Source organism: Pogona vitticeps, chromosome 1 (assembly GCF_051106095.1).
Source record: "Pogona vitticeps strain Pit_001003342236 chromosome 1, PviZW2.1, whole genome shotgun sequence".
Classification (NCBI taxonomy): domain Eukaryota; kingdom Metazoa; phylum Chordata; class Lepidosauria; order Squamata; family Agamidae; genus Pogona; species Pogona vitticeps.
The window spans coordinates 7,360,404-7,367,642 of NC_135783.1; positions in this window are offsets into that span (position 1 = coordinate 7,360,404).

Sequence of the window (7,239 nt, forward strand, 5' to 3'; positions counted from 1 at the left end):
CACTGGATAGTTGATGAGCGCCTGCTTCAACCTCTGGAACGCCTCCTCACAGTCGCTGGCCCACGGGATGCGGTCATCAGCCTTCTTCCTCGTCAGATCGGTCAGCGGAGCCGCAATCTCGCTAAACCTCGGGATGAACTTTCTGTAGTAGCCCACCAACCCAAGAAATGATTTGACTTTTTTCTTGGTGTTGGGTCTGGGCCAATCACGAACTGCTTCTATTTTGGCCTCTAGGGGTTTTATCACTCCTCCCCCTACCATGTGACCCAAGTATTTTATTTCTGGGCTACCCAGCTGCAGTTTGTTCTCTTTGCAGGGCCTAGGCCAAAGCACTTCCTCCCCTGGATTAAAGTGCCTCTCCCTGCCTTCCTGGTCATCCCAATCTTTCTTTCTGACCTTTGGAGCTTGCAGGGTCTCTGCTGCTAGCTCTAGGTTTCTCTTTAGGTCTTTCCTTAAAGAGTCTATGTACGTCACAACGTCTTGTGGGTCATCCTGGGTGATCTGCTCCCAATTTTGTTTGATCAAATCAAGGGGCCCTTTCACCCTTCTCCCAAATAAAAGTTCAAATGGACTGAACCCGGTACTGGCTTGTGGCACTGATCGATAAGCAAACAAAAGGGATTGCAGCTTCTGGTCCCAATTGTTTGGATTCTCTGCCAAGTAAGCCCTAATCATGCGCATTAGAGTCCCATTGAACTTCTCAGTTAACCCATTACTTTCAGGATGATAGGCAGTAGTTTCCTTGTGCTTAATTCCACAGATTTGCCATAAGCGTTTCATGAGCTTTGATGTGAACGATGCTCCCAAATCTGTGATTATTTCTGAGGCAAATCCCATCCTGGACATATACCCCACCAAGGCATCTGCCACTGTGTTAGTTTCAATATTAGTCAAGGGTATGGCTTCAGGGTACCTCGTGGCATGGTCCACAATGGTGAGAATGAACCTGTTCCCCCTCTTTGTGGCCTTGGGCAAAGGTCCCACTATATCCACCCCTATGCATTTGAACGGAGTGTCAATCACAGGCAAAGGGCACAACTTTGCTTTGGTCCTGTCGCGGTTATTCCCCTGCCTGTGACACACATCACATTGTTTACAGAACTCCCTGATGTGCTTCCCTATGTCAGGCCAGTAAAAATTCTGTGTGATTCTCTGCTGTGTTTTGTTCACCCCTAAGTGTGCAGCAAACATGTCAGAGTGCCCTCTTTGTAAGATCATGGGGCGATACTTTTCAGGCACCACTAGCTGACTTCTGATCCCATCTCCCCCTTTTGAGGTATTCCTCAGGGTCTCTCTATATAAAATCCCCTTTTTCTCCAGAAATCTCACTGGGGTTTCAGGTGTTAGCTGGGCGTCAGTCACTTGTTCAAAACACTTTTGGAGAGTGGCGTCTGCCTTTTGCTCTTGTCCAAATCTGCTGTCTGTGGTTAAGGTTTCCACCACAGCTTCTGAACTCCCCCCACCTGCTTCCGTCTCTGGCTCATCATTACCCCCTGAACTGTCCCCGTGGTGGCTTGTGAACGTGTAATCACTAGCACCCGTTTCACATGTTCAGCCAGGTCATTTCCCACGAGCACGGCTGCTGGCAGAGTCGATGAAATCGCTAGCCGCCAAACTCCCCTCCAGCCTTGAAAGTTCACAGGCACCTCCGCTACTGGCAGAGAGATCACCTGCCCCTCAATCCCTGCCACCTTCATGCTCTCATTTGGGATCACATATTCCCTAGGAATAATATCTGGATGGCACAGGGTCACCTGAGAACAAGTGTCCCGCAGCCCCCGATACTGACGGTCAAGTATTCCTACGTCCACTCCTGCTGTTTCAAACAAATGGGAATCTGTTCTCACCAGCAGGCAGCGCCTGACCTCTACAAGAGGACCATTTTCCTCAGCCTGATCAGCAGATGTAGCTGTTTCAGATTGACTAGCCATGGCAACAGGCTCCCTCAGTGACAATGAGCCTTGCTCTTTCTGGACACAGAACACAGCTTTTGGCTTGGTTCCACTCGATTCCTGAGGCACAATTCCTTTTAGCTGCTTTAATTTCTCACACTCTGAGATTAGATGGCCCTTTCCCTGACAGAAATAACATTTTCTGGTGTATTTTGAGTCTTTCTCATCTTGTTTTGGTTTTCCCTCCAAAATCTGAGGTCTTGGTTTCATGTCTGAGGGCTTCCCTTCACCATGGGCCCCTCCCCCTTGCTGGCTTTTCCCTGGTCCCTGAGAGTACTTGCTGTAGGTTTCTTTGGGTTTTCCTACAGATTTCTCCTCACCTAAGGGCTTTCTTATCTGATAAATAAAATCTGCGATCTCTGCTGCTTCGGCCACAGATCTAGGTTTCCTTTCCCTCACCTGGAATTTCAGTTCCCCATGCAGGACTGAATAGAACTGTTCCAGCGCTATCAAGTCTTTGAGCTGCTGAAAGGTCTCTGTCCCCTCCTGAGATAGCCATTTCTCTAGCAGCCTCACCAATTGAGCCCCCACTTGGGTAAAAGTCTGCTCTGGTTTCTTTGTGAGTGACCTGAATCTTTGCCTCAGCTGTTCCGCATTTATCCCATGTCTTGCAAACACCAGTTTTTTAAACTCTGCAAAATCTCTCATCAGTTCCTGTGGCATCTCTGAATAAACCTCAGCCAGGCTACCACTGATTAAAGATCGCATGATGGTCATCTTCCCAGTTTCCCTCACTGAGAAGTCCACAAACGCTCTTTCCACTAGGGAAAAGAACACCTCAGGACAATCTCCCTTGTGGTACACAGGGAATTTCTTCAGGTCAGCTTTAGACAATTGGCCTCCCTCAGAATCCCTATTGTTATTATTGTTCTGATTCATCAGTTCCAATCTTCTTAACTCAAACGCCATCCGTTCTTTTTCCAGAGCAATTTTCTCTCTCTCTAATCTTTCTTCTCTCTCCCTTTCCTCCATTTCAAATTGCCTCATCCTCAGTTCATGCTGTTGGACTATGAGCAATTTTCTGAGTTCTGGGTTCTGTTCTACCGTGCTGTCACCCTGCACTGAGCCAAATTCATCCTCAGAACCTTGGTCAACCTGGGGGTCTTTCACTTCACCCATTTCTGCCATTTGGCTTCGAGTCAAGGGCATAATTCCCCCCAGAGCAGGCTGCTTTAAAAAGTCAAGCCTCAAAATAAAACGACCACTTTTTTTTTTCTTTTGCCTCAGAACCAGCTTTCTCTATAGATTGCTGCTGTCCTTCAGCACTACTTGCAACAGTTGCGAGCTAGAGTCTACCCCCCTCTGCTGGGCCTCTCAGCAGACAAGCTAGCTCACTGCTATTTCACAGTTTTGCCTCAGCTTTTTCCCGCCAAAACCAGGTTGCCTCAGAGCACCCTAATCTAGTCTCCCCAGTTGGCACGTTCTTCTACTAGCGCACCTCCCCGTGAGGTACACCTAGAAGATTACCTACGCGCCTCAGATTGTCCCTGACTAGACCCCCCTTGCTCTGGGCACACTTGCCAAGGCTTTGCTGAACCACTGGACAACTGGACCAGTCGTATCCCACACGCTGGACACCAATCAATGTGACAAACCCAGACCTACTGGGATCTGCCACACGTTAACTAAGCTGCCACCAACCATTCCCTATAAGAAGTCACACAGACCAGGGATGGATTTTCAAACAAATAAAGAATAAGGTTTATTTAAATCACACACAGGGAAAATAAAATGATCAGGTGAATAAGATTTAGTAACGTGGCTTAGTTTCACTCATACATACACACAGTTTGGTTCACACAGAACCCTTAACTTAAAGCACAGACCCTGAACCTATCAGTTCTGGCTAACCAACAGACACCTGAACCTATCAGGTTGGTACTGACACACAGTAGTACCCTGTCTGACACACAGACTCCCACACCAGCTTCTTCTTCCCAGCTGCTGCTTCTTCACATCCCAGCGTCTCCTAACTTCTCCACACACGCTTCACATATATATACAGTACAGCCCCTCCTCCTGATGTCCCGCCTTCCACTCCCCATAGGATGGAACTTTCCCTCCAAACCCATGACAGACAGGTAACATCAGTGCTGTATGTAACACATGGCTTTATAGCACCACCAGAAAGAGAGATCGTTAAGTAATTTCTGAGTAATTTATTTCTAGAAAATTAAATGGGGGCCACCAACCTGAGTGTGGAAAGTCCTTAGTAGTAGTTATTTGGGCAGGTTTAAGGTTTTGTTCTTAGTTTTGAAAACCTGTGGCCTAATTATTTGAAGAATAATTCAAATCAGTGGGACATTGACAACAAGCTGGCTGCAGGAACAGCACCCCGGGGTTCCGTTCCCACAGCCAGACTGCTTGTCAATGACCCGCCAATCAGCTGATCAATGGAGCATTGACAAGCAGGCTGGCTACGGGAATGGAACCTGGGGTTTCCATTCCTGCAGCTAGCCTGCAGGAGGGGACAGATAAAAATGGGTAAATATTCACCTGACGAATATGAAGGGATGAATATCACATGAATCAGCAATATTTCACAAATATCACAATTTGGTTTTTTATTTGTCCCCATGTCTGACTATGACTGCAAACTCTAGGTAGATGACACTTCGTTTAGGACGAAGGTATACGTTTTTAGAGACATAGCACAAACGTTTGATATACCATATTTTTCCATTTATAAGACACCCCTGTTTATAAGAGCTTCCCCCCACTTTTCTAACCCAAAAATTAAGAAATCTAAACTTAGCTTTGAGTATTCAGCTACTGGACTCAAAACACTCTGACATTACGAGTCCTTGTTGCATCTGATCACTGCCAAATCAGGTGTGTTCCAATTGGTTTATTCAGCATCAGCTGATGTCAGTTCCATAAGGCTTGTGACTGGAGGAAGCTAAGCCTCATGACTGAAGGAAGCCTGTTTGCAGAGGCAAGGTATGGGCCGTTTTGTTCTCTCCTCGGCTTAATTCTGTGTATAAGACAATCCTCAATTTTTAGTCTAAAGATTTTATACAAAAGTATAGTCTTATACACTGAAAAATACAGTACCTGTGATCTAACTGTATTGTTATTTTAATTCTACTTTTCTTTTGCTACAAAATATAACCTTTTGTTTTATACAACAAAAGTTTCTATATTTTCCAGTAGCAAAAGCAAATAACTCTCTCCCTCATTGCTTGGCCATAGCTCAGGTAAAGAGGAAGTATGAAGAAAAGTTTGATTATGGGAAGGTTTCCATTTTAGAATCAGTGCTAGCTGCACTGCCAAAAAATTAGAGGCATAACAAACAAAACTGAGGCAAAAATCCTTTCACAGGATGCAGTGGAAGGTGGAGGGTAGGCCCAGGAGTTTCAAGAGATTAGATGCCAGTGTAAAGGGCGTCTGTTTGAGTAGAGAGAGGGCAGATCCATGGACAGGAGCTCTATAATAATTACTTACTACTAAAGGGTTGCAACCCAGGTGACAGAAGCTTGTCTCACAGCTTCTCTGACAAAGATGTGGATGCATATTGAAAACATACCTGTTTATGTAAGCCCAGCCTAGACAGGGAAGCCTTCCTCATATTGGACTAGGTCATTCATTTTTAAGCCTTTTTTGCCATGGCCATGAACATAATATGAAAGAAATATAGGCTTGTATAAGTCACATAACAAACCTTATAAGAGGTGTGTGAAGAATTGTTTCCAGTTTGCAGCCCCCTTCCAGAGGCCCCCAAATGTCCCTGTGGGGGCCATATGGCTCCCCCATTGAGAATGGCTGGGGATGCCAAACAGTGTGACCTACGTGTAAGTTGTATACTACTGTTCAGTGTGCATTGTAATGTCTATTTAAGGTGTGTGTGAGTGTGTGTGTAAAATCACTATATGTCACTTCTATTGGTCGGTCGGTCGGTCGGTCGGTCGGTCTATAAACCTAAGCAGTTTCTAAATACTTTTCTAGTAACTGGCCAAGGGAGAAGGCTATCACGTCTAAAGAGAGCAATGCACCCAACATCCTTATTGGCAGGCACTGTGAGGAGCTAGCATCAGAATGAGAGCTGTTCACTCAGTATCATGTGGGAGAATTTTTTCCAGAAAGCTGAGCACACTTCAAGACAAAGACCACTCCCACCCACATCCACCTGCCAGGATTGTGGCTCACTTGAAATGCTAGTTGCCATTTTGATTTTAATCATTTCTCTTTGAAATTATTCAATATTGTTTCAGTCCACTTTGGCTAAAATGGCCATGAACTATAATTTATTCTTCCCTGTAAGGGCCAGGATCCTTTCCTATAGCAAACGGAGAACGCAATGAAGGACTGGAGAAAACTGTTTAAATATTTGGCTGCCATTCTAACTTGCATTTGACGTGAAAGAATTGGGCCTGTTTAGCCTTGGGAAAAGAAGATAGAGGGGAGATAGGATAGCACTTCTCAAATTCTTGAAAGGTAGTCATCCCAAGGAGGGGCAGGATCCCTTCTCGATCATCCTGGGGTGCAGGACGCGCAACAATGGACTCAAGTTATGGGAAGCCAGATTTCAATTGAATATCAGGAAAAACTTCCTAACTGTTTGAGCAGTGCAACAATGGAACCAATTACCTTGAGAGGTGGTGAGTGCTCCAGCACTGGAGGCATTCAAGAAAAACTTAGACAACCACCTGGCAGATATCCTTTGATTTGTATTACTGCATTGAGCAGGGGATTGGATTTGATGGCCTTATATGCCCCTTCCAACTTAACTATTCTATAATTATTATTTGAAATCAGATCTACTGGTTTAAAAGACATCCCATGCTAAGGGTGTGTGTGTGTGTGTGTGTGTGTGTGTGTGTGTGTGTGTGTGTGTGTGTGTGTGTGTGTGTGCGTGCGCGCGCGCGTGTGTGTGTGTGCGTGTGTGCAACAAAAAAAGCTATATCATGTTTAATCAGAATATGTCCATTGACTTGGAGAACTCAAACCCTAATAAATATGCTGAAGAGTCCATGAAATGATTTGGAGAAATGAAATCCCAGAATCCACACTTTCACAAAGCCTTTTATCCTCACGTCACACAGTCCATTTCACAAATTGTTAATGAAATCAATGTTTTTCATTGCCAGATTTATCTTGGACAGCACTGTACTGAGTCAGATTTTAAAGCCAGGCTGATTTTTTCCCCCTCAGTTTGAGGGATTTTTTGACACTACTCATCCTCTTCGTTCCTCTCTGTTGTGATTCTCATCAGCAGATTTTATACTGAACAGCTTTCCTTTACAGATACTTGAAAAAATCATGATTCCCCTCTTAAAAGGAAGTTGCT